This window comes from Urocitellus parryii, chromosome 5 (genome assembly GCF_045843805.1).
Source record: "Urocitellus parryii isolate mUroPar1 chromosome 5, mUroPar1.hap1, whole genome shotgun sequence".
In the NCBI taxonomy this organism is placed as follows: Eukaryota; Metazoa; Chordata; class Mammalia; order Rodentia; family Sciuridae; genus Urocitellus; species Urocitellus parryii.
This window is the reverse complement of record NC_135535.1, coordinates 206535552-206550359: the sequence shown is the minus strand read 5'-3', so window position 1 is coordinate 206550359 and position 14808 is coordinate 206535552. Positions and strand designations below refer to the sequence as shown.

Here is a 14808-nt window from a genome sequence, read left to right as displayed (position 1 = left end):
GCATCCACACAGAAGGGAAGTGACCTGCCCACCAGGGATCTTTATTCTCAGACCACGGGCCAACCCCCAGACACCAGGGCACATCAAGGATGCACTCGCCATGTCATTTGGGCAATGCTCAGTAGTCCTGGGAATGGGAGGTCAGAAGGACTCCCCACAGGAAATGAGCTTTGCTACTTGAAACACCCACCATAATTCCACCAAGACCTACATTCCCCAACCAGAAATTAGCTGACATAATTTATGAAGCAGACCCTTTCTAGTCTCCTGACATATTTAATTTTAATATTTCATAACATTATGGAGTGACTTCAATATTTTAAAGCACAATTTAATATGATTGATATTACATGGCAACATGTGCATTTCCATGAAGTTCCCATACAAACATTCAGAGAAGTCTTGTTCTAAATCTAACCTTGATCTAATCTTAACATAAATGTAGTGAAACTTCACAACTTTTAATTCATTTATTTTAAAAAAATCTATTTTATGTTTTAAGAACAGAATACAGATTTGGAACCAGTGGTAGGGGTCCTGAGAGACTTCATAGAAACAAGTCATTTGGACATCTGTGCTAAGCAACAGGCCATACAAGGGGTACTTTGAACCTCTGGACCATGACTTAAAATGTGTCCATTTTTGATCCGAAAGATACTAAGGTATCTCCAGGAACCAAGAACCTTGCCTCTCAGAGTAAGAAACAGCCTAACTTCATCTCTGGGTCCTGAGACAGTCTCTTCCAGAGACCCCCTACTCTAACACATGAAGACATTCAGTATGAATTTGAGTCAATAGGCACCTCACACTTTTTCAAACCATGAGTGAGGTGAAGAACTATGGTACAAAGTCATCATCAAGTTGCAATCCAGTATCTAAGTAAAAGAAACATTCTAACCTGGCTTTATGCTGAGTACATATTCCCAACTCTAACTGGTACCGAGGGAACTGAGCTCAAATATAGAAAAGCAGATTTTAGGGACAAGAAGGAATTATATCTCTAAATTACTCTGTGAACCTCATGGCTAATGCCATATTCCCAGGGATTTGTAAAGAACTCTTTCCAAAGTCATTACTTGTAAATATTGCTTTTATGGAGTACAGTACTGGTAATTCGGTCTATTGTGTGTCCATAGACTTGCTTCTTTACCACATCCTGATGTTAGGAAGTCTGAGAAGAAAAGACCAGAGAGACATCCATTGTTGCACTGTGTATACGCACATCAGTTACAGGATTTCACCCAGTAGAGTGATTTAAAAAAAAAAAATCCTAACAGCATGTCAAAATGAGGGCTGAAGTTCATGTTGCAGTCACAATGGAAAATTCCAATTCAATCCTTAATAATCTAGCCTTGGGCATAAAATAAAATGCAGTAAACTATAGCATATGAGAGACATGAGAAGGAGGCTATGGAATGTTGAAAATATTACAATCAGATTTGCAAATAAACTTTGCTTTCTCTCTAATTCTGAGCTCTAGAGAGAAAGAGAAGCAGGGCAGGCTAGATAGAGTGCCGACCTCCTGTCAGCTGCTCTGTGCTGGGACCCCATCAGGAACAACCTATCCACAGCAAACCTTAGTGACACTCAACAACCTCGGAGCTACTAGGTCATTCCATTGGTGATGTGCTACACCCTCCTTCTCAAGAAAAAGTCCTATATTGGTCACTTGTCCTTTTAAAAAAATCTTTTTTCCATGTGTTCTTGGTGGTTAAGAGTCCAGGTATCTCATACTTGAATTTTGCTTCACAAAATCTGCTTATTTGTTTAAATAAATGACGTTGGCATCCTTGGGAATGTAGTGAAACTATAAAATTGGACTCTTAAAATGGGGTAGGCAGAGAGAAGGGGGATTGATGTGCAGGGGGCTCTACTTGGAAAGGACTTCACATTTACTGGATTGTACTGAGGCCCGGCAGCAGTGGCCTCGGTGCTTCAAGATTGAAAGAGAGGTCCTCAGGAAGTGCAGGTACGCGAGGAGGACAGGAGGTGGCCCACTCAAGAGTCCCAGAGGGAGAGGCAGGAATGGCGGCTGCAAGGAGAGTGTCACCCTGACGGACGTGGAGGGTGAAGGTTGACCTGGGCCAGGCACACAGATGTCCTGGGGCTTGAGCCAGCTGTGGTGATCAGAGCAGGAGATTTACAAGGAAGAGTGACAGGTGGCTTTGGGCATGGGTTTTGGCTTTGGAGGGCGGGGGAAATAGGTTGAAACCAATTTGAGGAGAACCAGCAGGGCAAAGAGAGGCCTCTATTCATTGACTGTTTTGAACAGGAACGTACATTATCAGAAGATTGCCATGCTATCTGGAGACAAACCCGAGAAAAGGGACGGGAGGCTGGCTGCAAAGGTGTCACAGATGGGACTGATGGTGTGGGATGAGTATAAGGGGACAGTATGAGAGACGGATCTCATGGGCAAAGCTTTGTGATGTGACACATGGGTGAAGGGATTAAAGATCCCGAATAAGGCCAGGAAGTGGGTAGGTGATTGTGAAGTCTGGGAGCCAGCAGGGGGAAACACATTGTTGATTATTACAAATTTTTATATGAGTTTTTGACTGGAAATGGTATATTAAAAAATAAGTTCCTCATTGTCTCTCATTCCCTAGAACTTCTGTGAGGAATGCTTTCCATTAGGGGGAAAATGGGCCAAGGGATTCTCAACACAATGAACTTCTTAAAGGACAAAGCATAACACTATCTAGTAACAGGTGCTTTATAAATATTTAATGAGGCTATTAACAGTAAACCTAGTCAGTGATTTTGCTAGGAATTCAGGGAATCCTGAATGGGAAATAATTGTTCTATTCATTTCAAGTTCTACTTTTTTTTTTTTTTCCTTTTCTTTTGTAGTAGGAATAAGCAGGAGGGATCAGGAGGAGGTGGTAATCGAGATGGAGAATCAGGCCTTACATCTGGCCTTGCAGTATCTAGAAAAGGAAAAAAGTACCCAAGGACTGGGTTTTCTGTCACCAAACAACCACAGGAATTTCTTTTGGTAAAAATTCACGTGGGTAGAAGCTGAGCTTTTAAAAAAAGAATGTCTGAATTTAGTGACTCGGTGTCAGATTAAAAGAAAGGAACGAGAGAGAGGTGGGGAAATACTATGCCCTGATCAGAGGGGAAGATGCTGGCAGATTGATTGGAAAGGCATTTTTTCTAGAGCTCTACCAAAAACCTGGAGAGTTCACTGGGCCCCCTGGAGACACCTGGACACCTGCCTCTCAGCCTTGACCTCCCGTCTCAGTTTGACATGGTGACATCAATTCCATTGATCTCCGTGCTAAACCCATCAATTTGCCACTCTTTTTTTCCTCCTTCTTTTTAAATCAATACTAGTGTGGTGCATACAGATTTTCCCATTTTCCTTGTTGAAACCACTGGGCACTAATGGCTAATGTCCAGTTAATCGTGGACGTGAAAATCCCACAGCTCCCATCATGGGCTGGATTCGGTGCCAAAAGGAGCTCCTGATATAGCCCACGTGTAAATTAGACATATGGAAAAGAATCCGTTTCTGAAGCTGGATTTTCCATTCCATTTCTTGGGCCATTTGAGGGCCTGATGGCAGCCGTCTTCTCAAGGATTCATTGTGTGTGTGTGATGGGAGTCGCCAGCTTGGTGGCTTCGTTGTGGCAGTCACACCCTCCTTGCTTTGGTCCTGCTATTTGTATTTCCTCCACCGAGTGCTGCTTCTCCTATGTCCCTGGCTGCACCCCCACTCCACCAGCCACTGGCCCTGTGTCCTGGGCCAGGAAGCCTGACTGTTCCTGCCTCGGTTTCCCCAGCTCTATTAACATGGTCATTTTTTCCTCCAAGGGTGTGTGCAAAATGAGATGTCTGAGCACGTGGGCAGTGAAGAAGGGTACCACCCCCAGAGTGGACACCCTGAGTGCTGCCTCTTACTCTCAGCTTTGCTCTCCCAGGTGGTGTCACTTGCTCAGGATTCAGGAAGGACCCCAATTCAAAACCCAGCAGCTGGTCTGTCAACTGCAGTTCCTAAGGACTGCAGCCAGCAATGACCAGGCCAAGGAATCAGCCTCCAGTGACAGCATGCTCAGTGGATGACCTTGAGCAACCCCTTACCAGTTTATAAAGCCAAAGGAAGACATTCAGCGAAACGCTAGCACAGTGATGGTAACCCACCTCCAACCTCGACCTGTGCTTGAGAGGGCCTGTCCCACCCACGGAATTCCTGGAAAGGGACAGAAGCTAGACGTGACATGTTTTCAACCAGAAACACAACACTACCACCCTGCAAAGGTGTGGCGTGCCCTGTTCATGCTCTAGACCTGCCCAGTGAGTTCACTTGGACTGTGCCATTCAGGAATCAGTGCACATGGAGAGAGACCTGAACTTTAAGCTGTAACAGTGACTGGTCACTAGTTTTACTCTTCTGCACTGTGCATCCACTTGACTGTTGAGGCACAAGTCAGGCCCAACAAGGCCCAGAAAGCACCAACTGCAGCCCCCACACAGGGTCTGCTGGCATTGGCCACAACACCGGACTCAGCTCCAGATCCACTCTAGAAAAAATATGGAAGGAGCCAGCACTCCCTGCCCGCCTAGGACATTCACTGCGTCTTTTGGTCACTATTTCTAGGTACCTTTTATGGGCAATGTGTTACTTTAAGCTTTGGGAATATGGCAGGAAATAGAAAAAAAAAAGGGGGGTTGTGGAAGAAAAAAAATGTGTAGACTTGTAATTCTTTTTTATGAATGTGTTATTAAAATTACTTGAGAAGTTAAAAAAATAGACTGCTACTCATTCCTCATCCCCCAGAAATTCTGACTGACTGGGTAAGGAGGGAACTAACACTGTTTATTTCTTACCTTTTAATGGATTTGTTCCCTGGCCTCCAAGTGTGGCCTTCCAGAGAGCAGGGCTGGGGCCAAGCCCTGAAGACAAGTGCCAGTGTCCCTGCTTCCTGTGGAGGACAGCCCCCTCCAGACCTCATCTCCCGCAGGCAAGAACCGCTCTCTTTAAACACAGGCACGGAAAGAGACCCCCTGCTTCCACTTCTTCCCTGGGCTTCACGAAGGCCAAAGCACAGAAGGGGCATTGGAGGTTTGGGGAAGATGTATGCTTTCATTTTATTAAAATCCTGTTAGGATTCTGAAGTCTGCAGAGAGTGTTTCACAGATCCTCTTACTCACTAGCAGGTGGACTTCTGTTCAGGAGCCACAGTCTCCCGCTCTGGTTCTCAGGCTCCCTATCCCATGATCTGTGGGAAGAACAGGGCCTCTGATCGGGAGACGCTGCAGGGGTGAGAGATGGGGCCAGCACAGGAATGGGAACCTGGACCCTTCCTCCAGTTGACACTGGAGCTCCCTGTGGGCTGGGTGCTTCCTGCCCTCAGATGGCCACCCTAGCCTGGGGTTTGATCTGCCCCAGGATCAAGTCCAAGTTCCATTCTGGACAGGAGCAGAGAAGGTTGCTGCAACTCCTGTGAAGAGCAGCCAGGAGGCTGATGGCCGTGGTTCAAGGCCATCAAAACTCTACTGGCCTTCCTGGCGGGCGCAGCGAGCGGGATGCACCAGTTTGGCTGCACTGGCTCCCGAGTCTCCCCTTCCTCTCCTGTCCATGTGCGCTGTCTGGCTGTCCATCTGTGTGTGTCTCTGGACCCACTGTCCCCTCCCATTCTCTTTTTCTGTGTCCCCATTTCGCTATGACTTCCTGTCCACATTAATCTTCATGGACAAGAGTAGCACGGAGTGATATTTCTAAGTATTGATTTCACTTACTGGTTATAATTACACATTTGCTGTTCTCAATTCAAACTATGCAAAACGGAAGTTCTTTCGTTCAAACCTCCGTGCGCCTCGGAAGCCCCTGGACTGCTGGGGTGCGCTGGCCCTGTGCTGCTTCCTTCTCCTGTGAAGGTCAGCGCCGCCTCCTCCACGGCTACGGAGTGTGGAAAGGTGCCACACTCTAAAATGTTTGCTTATTCCCAGCGATTGAGGTGTTGGAATTAAATTCATAATTTATTTTATCACTGCCACATCCTATTCCCAAGAAGAAAGTCAGATAACGTAAGAACAAATCTACAGATAATGCCTAGCAAGTCGCATTTCCCACAACAAAACCCTGACGTGCTTCGTGACAAAATAGGAAACACGTTTCTGGGCCACCTACTCATGTTTGAGAGCTTGTGTGGCATCGATTCTTCTTCTATCAATCAGCACACAAGCAAATTCATACAAAAACCTAACTCCAGATAACTTGGGCCAAGATTCAGAAGTTAAAGTCTCTGCATATAAATTTACCTAAAACCTAATGAAACTCGATCATTCTCCTTTCTTCTTCCTCCCCATGCTTCAGAATACAGCCGTGTTCCTTCTCCCCTGGGCATCCAGGCAGGGTAGAAAGGACCCTCGGAGACCACTAATACGGCACACCCATTGGGAGCCTTCTTTTTTCTATTATTTTTTTTTAGTTGTAGCTGGACACGATATCTTCACTTCAGTTATTTATTTTTGCGTGGAGCTGACGATAGAGCCCGTGGTCTGGCACGTGCGAAGCGAGCACTCCACTGCTGAGCCCCGCCCCGCCCGGGAGCCTTCTTGACACAGCCACGCAGATCACACTCTTCATCCACAAGCAAGGGCTGAAGGATGGCTGGGCACAGGGGAGCCAGGTGCTTGCAGGGACCTTGTCCTCACAGCACTCATGTCAGCGTTCCGGAGCGAGGACTGGCAGACAGCAAGGCAAACTGGCATGTCCTTCGGGCCTGCTGCTGAGCGCCTCCCCGGGGAGGCAGCCCTCCCTCCCAGGAGCACCCCCAGCTCCCACTCCAGGCCTCCAGGGCCCAGCGGCCGATTCCTCCACACACGAGCCTCTCCCCGCGGGACCACAGGGGAGCACTGCGTCTCTTTTTCCTGGGGGTACCCAGCAGGGGCTGGCGTCAGCTGAGACGCTCAAGTGCTATTCACTGAGGACCCGAAGGAGCACAAGAGGACTGCCGAAGCTGGCGGAGGCCAGGCTACCTCTGAACCACCAGAGAGGCTGTCCATGGGCGCGGAAGTCAGGCACAGTCCTGGAAAGCCAGCCAGCAGAAGAGGGGACACAGCGGGGGGATGAGCATGGCATGTTCTGGAGACCCTGGGGGGGACTGTGTCCCTTCAGCAGATGGAGCATGACTGAGTTGTGCCGAGAGGTCTAGAGACACAAGCAGGGAAGAGCAGGGGACGGAGGACCGGCTCTCTTCTTGGAAGTTCTGCCAAATGGGGCTCTGCAGAGAGGACAGGTGTGGGGCCCCGAGGCTGGACAGGCAGGACGGCGGATGCAGGGCAGGGGCAGGACAGGCAAGAAGGTTGGGACCAGGGTGGGAAAAGTGTGAAGATAAAGGAAGAAATCAATAGGAGAAGCAACAGGAAAGAAAAAAAATCAATGGGGTGTGGGCGGTGAGTGGATATGGGGAATTAAACCAGGAATGGTTAACCAATAGTTGGCAGCAGCCATGAGGGCATCCTCAGAATCAAGGTCCCCAAAGACCCCACTCTTACAAGGTAGGGCTACGTCTCGATCCCAGGCCCATCCTGCCTTTAACCCTGAGCACCTGCTCCAAGCTCAGCAGAGGATGTTGTGCTTCTGGGTTGAGTACTGACCACTCTCGACTCTTAGGCCGTCATGCTGTGTGACCATCTCCCAGGAAGGACCACAGCATCCTCTTCTGGCTGCCAGAGACACTACTTGGGTTTTCCCGAGCCAGGGGATAAACCTTTCAAGACACCAGAGTGGACACCGCGAGGGAAACGTGATGGCCTGTTTTCAAAAAATGGCTGATGGTCGTTATGCACAGATGACCCCCAACTGCTGTTGGTCTAGGAAAGAATTAAAGAGCCAGACCTGGAAGAACAGAAGGTGGCACCGCGCCGGAGGAGGGGCGGAATTCATTTTCAGGAATAAACCGTGACAACTCTTTGATTGTCATTGTCTAGAGTGTACAACCTCCACACCCTGTTTGGCTTACTTTCTTTCCTCCCACCACCAACAATGACCTTGTACACTCTGAACATCAAAACTTCACCCCACGTGCACCTACAACTAGGGATGATGGGTCACTCTGCTCAGAACAGTCCCTGTTTCCACATCTCGACGAATGTACTGTGCACACCCCCTGGGCCTGCCTCACTTCTGTCTAGCCTGACGGCATCTTTCTTCTGGATGATGACCCTGAGGTCTCCGTCACTGTCCATCAGCTCCAACCGAAGGGGAAAAGGTCTCTCACTTCAGGTGGCTCTGAATTCATGTTCTTTTGTTCAATTCTAGATTAAATCATCCCCGCATCATTTGTAGCCCATACATCAAGAGGAAACCTCAAGAATTCAAACCAGACAGTCCTTCCACAACATCAGCTTCCAACATCCTGGTCAGGATCGTGCACATGGTCTCCTGGGGCAGGATGTCTTCTCCTCATTCAGCTATTGGCTTATAAATAGAACCCTATTCCAAGAGTTGCTCATGGCTCTTTCTTCTTGGCTGAGCTGTCTCTGCAGTAAACCCAGAGCTACCAAAGAATCGGTCAAACCAAGAAAAATAACAGTGGGCAAACTTCCTTCTGAAGGAATAGGGAGACACTGGCATGGCCTTGCCAGAAGGAGAGGTTGCATCTTGAACTCGGAATGATTTCAACCAACTTGCAAGCAGAAATCCTGCCCTGGGTGTTCCAATATGGTGTCCTAAGGTCAAATTGAGAAGCAGCAGGAAAGCCAACCTTCTTTAACATAAGTCATTTTTAACGCCCCCCCCCCAAAAAAAATAGTTCTGATTTTTAGTTTCAGCTATCTCATGAATCAAAACATGCCATTTAGTAACGATGTACATATGTGTGTATACATACATATAAGCATACATATATACATGAGTGTGTGTTTGTGGACTCGGCACAGTCAATAGCGGTCCACTGCAGGATTGTCTGTCTGTTTTCATGGGAGTGAGAATCGCATACAGTCCAAGATGGAGAGGCCACCTCTTTGTGTCCTGTCAACTCTTGCTAACTCAAACCTCATCTGGACCCCAAATGACCATCCAGGGAATGGGGGCAAACAGGACACTTATGATGGTAATCTAAGTGTACCTCTCAGCTCACTGAGAACCACAGTCCTGTACCTCACCGTCTCGGTGACTGTCAGGCTGATGGGGGAGGCCAGAGGAGATGGAAAATCAGTTCCTTTTACATCCTGATGGGTGATTTGGATGAGTCGTTGGAGTCAGATTTACTGAACTCTATTTGGACGTTATTAGCAAAGCTAACCGCTACAGATAAGGTTAATTTTTTACATTGATGTAATGTCTCATTTGGAGGAGACCTTTTTTTTCCAGTGGATTTTCACCAACATCATAAAATTTTGCTAATTCATTTCCAGTAATTTAGATTCCGTTTGGACAGCGGATGAGCAAAGGTTAACGTCAGTATAAGCTGGAGCTCAAAGAACTAAGTAAATAGTGAGACATAAATGAAGAGGGAAGTCTGCTGCATTGAAGACAGCCATTTTCTGGTCCTTCTAAACCTCCATCCAAATCCAAAGCGTCCTTCCTCAGCAGATGGGATCCACTCTCAGGGGCAGGCCAGTGTACCCCTCTGTGGCCACGGGAGGCCGACATAATTGATGCTAGGATTTTGCTGGTTAAATGTGTGTTCTTAAATCAGAAACAAGAATGAACCGAGGCAGCACCTACGATGGTTTCTCTTCTGCCTGAAATCCTGCTTTGAGCTCCAGGGATTTCCCTCTTCCCAACTTCAGAGTGGATGGTCATCAGTTCTAAAATACCAAGGTTTCACCACAGTACTCCACACATCGAGAGAACAGGGCACGGCGTCCACGCGAGTCCTCTGATGGCCGCAGCTCTGCAGCTAGAGCTCCCTCCATGCTCAATCTCAGGAAGACACTGAATTCATTCAGTTACCCTGGTTCAGTGCTCTGAATCAGCAACCTCTGAAGAGAGAACAAATGTCTAGAAAATATCCTGTGAGTGTATTGAAGGAAATTAAACTGGATCATGAATCTCACTAAGGCACAGTCCAGAATCTATAGCAGGCAGTGTTGCCTCAAGGAAAAACAACTCCCACTTCTGAAGAGTCAACTGGTGCCTAGAAGACAGGTCTCTGCGTCAGTTCCTTCCCAGCACAAGTTCACTGAGCGACAAGACCTTCCACACTGGGAGCTGTGATTTCAAGAACAGCACAGCCGTGCTCACGACTCGAGACTCTCAGGCATGCCCTCAGCAGCTGGCCCAGTTAACCTTTAACTCCAGCTCTCAGGTGTCTCAATAGTGGGGAAGCCACTTGGAAAACCAATAATTTCCCACAGCTACTGGTGACACTCATCCGACCACTTGCTAAGCTTTGGGGCTATCTCAGAGGCCCTGGGCTATCTCCTGGCCTGCCTTACCTGGGAGCGGACGGTGTCAGGACACACGCACCACATTCCAGAGCCAGCCTGGAATGCTGTGAGTCCATGCAGACATGGGAAGAACAGACATCCTCCAGGGAGGGCCTCCCTGGGAGCCGACAAAACCCCTCGGCTTCTGCAGATTAGAAGTGCAGATGACAGGTCAAGTCCGTCCTATTTCTAACTAAAAATCAATTGCAGATCCCTTCCTTTGAGTAATTTCTCTTGAAAACCAACATATGTACTTCTGCTAAATACTCTCTCAGTCACCTGCACATGTGTATGGCATAGGTACACACACGTGTGTGCGCACACTATTTTAAGATTCCTTTTTTTCCCTTTTCAGGGCTTCCTCAAAACAATGAAAGGTAACCTTTGGAGACTGCTTGCACCCAAATCTAATCATTTCTGGGTTTTTCTCCTTCAGACACAAGTGTTCATGCTTGCAGAGACCTGCTTAAAGGTGAGCACAGCCTCTGCCGGGCTTTAATTGGCAAACTAAGGCAACCACATTGAGCCTTCCTCTGCACCCCCAGAATCGGAAAACATACACAAATATATATCTTAATATCACCACAATGTGCTGTTTTTTTTTTTCCTGGTAAAATTTGGTAGACTACTTTCTTGTACCTAAACATTATTTCATAAGTGGTTTTCTATGACACTAAATAATCTCTATAATTATCATTTTAATGGCTGCGCAGAGCGAATGTACGCCATAATTTACTTAACTGTTTACCTATTGTTAGGCATTTAGTTGCTTCCATTTTTCACCGCTTTAACTTGGGATGAACATTTTTATATAAGCTATGAATTTAAGCAGCAGGCAAAGATGACTCTCCATCACTAATCTAAAAATACAGGGTTTATATATTTACAACTCACTTTTGATTACGAAATTTAGTTTGAGAGTAATTAAGACATTTATATTCTAAACAGTTCCTCACCTCCTCGTGCTCCCTGAGCCTGACGGGCTCCACTATGACCGGCCACGTTCACCTCAATATGCATAGTCCAGTGAATTCTGAACCTCGATTTCCTTAGGAAAAATAAACTCTGAATCTACTGCGATAGAGCCAAGAGATTAACTCTAGGGGTGACCCTGCCAAGGCAAGCCGTTGTTCCAAGTCCCACATGGGTTTCATGCTCACTCCAAACTTCAAGGGCAACCCTCCCTCAGTCTGCGTTCTGGGCTAGGTGTGTTCCTGGGGTCACCTTGCCTAACCCAGGTGCATCATGGGAACAGGCCGGGGACACTGCTTGAGGAGCTTCCACTTTTGATGTTGACCACAGGTGACTTCAGGTGACAGATTCCCTGCTTGAGGATAGTGGTTCAGGTGTGTGGGCTTCACACAGACTCCGCGTGCGGCCCGCTCTCCGGGCGGCTCCAAGCAGGTTACAAAAGAGAATCTTATGCCTTAGTCGACGGCGTGAGGATGACGCTCCCCACGAGCATGCCGTGGGGGCAGGATGAGAAAACGCAGAGAGAGGTGTGCCCGGCAGTGCGGGCAGTTCTTGAGGACACAGAAGTACGTGGCCTGTGTGCACGTGAGCCCGGCAGGGTCACGGGATCTTCTCACCCGCTGACGGGGTGCGGGAAGGAATCGTGAAGGGAGGGTCCCGCTGGTCCCCAGGACAGCCCTCTGTGGGGTCACCTTCCTCTTTCAGGACAAAACCCTCCTGTGAATATAACCACAGTAAATCTGAGTCCCCAGTCCACTGTAGAGAAAGAGCCTGCAAAGATGTGTCCACCTTAGAAATTCCTCACGTCCAGGAAAATTCCTCTGAAAGCTTTAGAAAATGTCATCCAGCCATCAAAAGGAAGCCCTAGCCTGTCTGCAGCGAAAATGATCAGCCACACAGGTCCTTCGCTGTCTTCCCAATCGGAGCCATCAGCACCATTCAGTCACGACGGCTCCCGACCAACCAAGCTGGCCCAAAGTCCTAAGTATTACCATCGTTTTTACTAATATGGAACTCTGTAAAGCAGAGAAGAGCTTAGAATGTTCTTCTTCTTATTATTATTGTTTTGCCACTAGCAATTAATTTCTCTGATTTGTTTTATGAGTTTGATGGTTGGGTCCAACACTCAGAATATCTTTCCAAACCAGCAGAGTGATGTAAGAACATTAGTTCAGTGCAGTTCCCGGCAAATGGTGATGATGAATAGCAGGGAAGGACAAACTTATTCAGACGCACATTTTTCAGTAGTGGCAGGGAAAAGGCTGAAAAATTGCTAGTAAATTGCTTCTTGTAAAAATGCTCTCTCTTTCAAATTTTCCCTAGTCTGAAGGTCTTCTGCAGAATGATGGCACAATCCGTCCTGACACCCCCGGACGACAAAGGCAGTTAAAGGATGAATATGAGATAAGATTGAGGGTTGAGAGTTCATTTTCTTATTTTACCACCTCCTCCCTCCAAGTTTCCATGCTCCACCCCAAACCACACTATTTTGTGTGCATCTTTTTAACCTGTAGGAATAAGTGCCTCTAAAAGATATCTTTCATCTCCCCGAGCACGCTTTCCCTGCCCCATCCACCAGGCGTAATCTCGGCCTTTGCAGAATGGAACAGGGTTATTGATGGGTCTCTGGACCATTCCTTTTTCTTCCCCAGCTTTCTACTACTGTCCTGTTGGAGTTTCAAGTTACAGAGGTCTCCTAATATCTCCAGCCTTTTTGCTTTCTCTGCAAGCCTTGCCTTTCGGGACATGGGGGGAATGATGGTACGGAGCCTGAGACATTCAGGGCTGAAATGGCTGGAACAGTGGTCTCGGCTGGGATGGTTTTGCCCCCCAGGCTCATTCGGCAATGCCTGGAGACATTTCTAGCTGTCACACCAGGAGGAAGGTGTGCTGCCTCCAGGGAGTGGGTTGGAGTCAGGGCTGCTGCCGGGAACACTTTGCTCTGCGCTGGAGAGCACCTCCAACGACAAGCTGCCCAGCCCGCCACGCCAGTCCTGAGCAACTGAGGACCCTAGCCTGAGCTAAATCAGATGCTGCAGAGATTACTTCCTGTTACCTCAAACACGGTTAGCAGTTAGTTCGTGGCATAATGTAGGAAGAGCTTGATTTCTCTGAGCCCTTCATTCAGTAAGCACTGGTGTTGGTCTGCAAGGTGCCAGGACCATGTTGGTCCAAAATGCAGAGGTCAACTGAACAGAAGACGTACTGTAGAGAAGGCCAGGGGTATAACACAGTCCCAGACAGGGGCTGTGAAGTTTCTTCTTCCCCTGAACTGGCCTGTGAGGCTGACTAAGGATGTGGGGAGGCGCTGGACCTCTGTTCCTTGGACTCCTGGGTCCGTTAGAATCAGTGGAGGTAGGTATGGTGGATCAGAGCTTTGTTCCAAGCTGTGCTTCTTCCTTGCTGTGTGATGCAAAATAAGCAATTTAAACTCTCAAAACTCTTGTTTCCTCCTTGAAATGGGAAGGGTGGCATTGGCCTTCAGGGACATAGACTTCCATACATACATGAGTGGAGGTTCTGGCCCACAGATTCTGGCAGTTGGTGCTACAAGTCTCTGGGCTGGGTCTACAGGCTCCAGGACAACACCTGAGGTCTGTCAACACTCGGCTGGGCAGTGCAGTACACTGGCTAGTGTCCATGACCTTGCTCCTCGGGACACTTGGCCCCAGCCACCAGCACTCTGCACAGGACCCTGTCCTGGGCCCTCATGGCTTCACTGTACGCTTCTCAGAACTGTGGAAAAGTAAAACCTAGGCCCCAAACAACACACCGAACTGCGTTTTCTTGCTTTAACTTCAGCCTTTAGGAAGCTTATTCCCCGTACAATAAGCAGCTGTAGATCTGCCTAATAAAGTGAGGGCATTTCACCCACTGGTGTTCCCCAAGAGGACTCATCGGCCACCTGCATCTTTTTAGCTGCATTTAATAATTCAGCCCAGGATGAATTTGCATGATTAACATAAAGCCTCGTGATTTTATTTTCTTTCAGGATTTAAGGACTAAACAACTACCATTGTTTTCATTTTCAGAGGCTGTGATCAAAACACAAAACTTGATTCTAGAATGAATAATTTCTTTTTTTTTTTAAAGTATTTTTAAATACCACTCTCCATGGAATCAAAGAAAAGAGTTGCTACTGCTCTCTTTTGTCAAAGCCGGGAAACCCAAACGCCTTTTATGTGTTAACCCATGAGAAATAAACCTTCCCCCCACAGTGTGTCCTTGATGGCACTGCCAGGCAGGTGTATGGCCAGCCCCCAGAGGGACCCACCACAGCCAACTAGGTCTATTAATTTCAGTTCTTCGCCGCAGGCCCTCCTCACGTATCTGCTTGGGACCTGGAATCCCAGGAAGCCCTTAAAACAGCAGCTCTTTTGGATTCCAGTAATAGATTAATCACATCATCCTCCCAAAAAAAAAAAAAAAAAGAGTAAAAGCCCAGTAAGT

General features: G+C 47.6%; 1 protein-coding gene across 2 annotated transcripts in view; it reads right to left on the bottom strand.

Moving 5' to 3' along the window:
- Dock1 (dedicator of cytokinesis 1) overlaps window positions 1–14808 on the bottom strand; it is a 441986-nt gene that overhangs the window by 213171 nt on the left and 214007 nt on the right. The window lies entirely within an intron of this gene.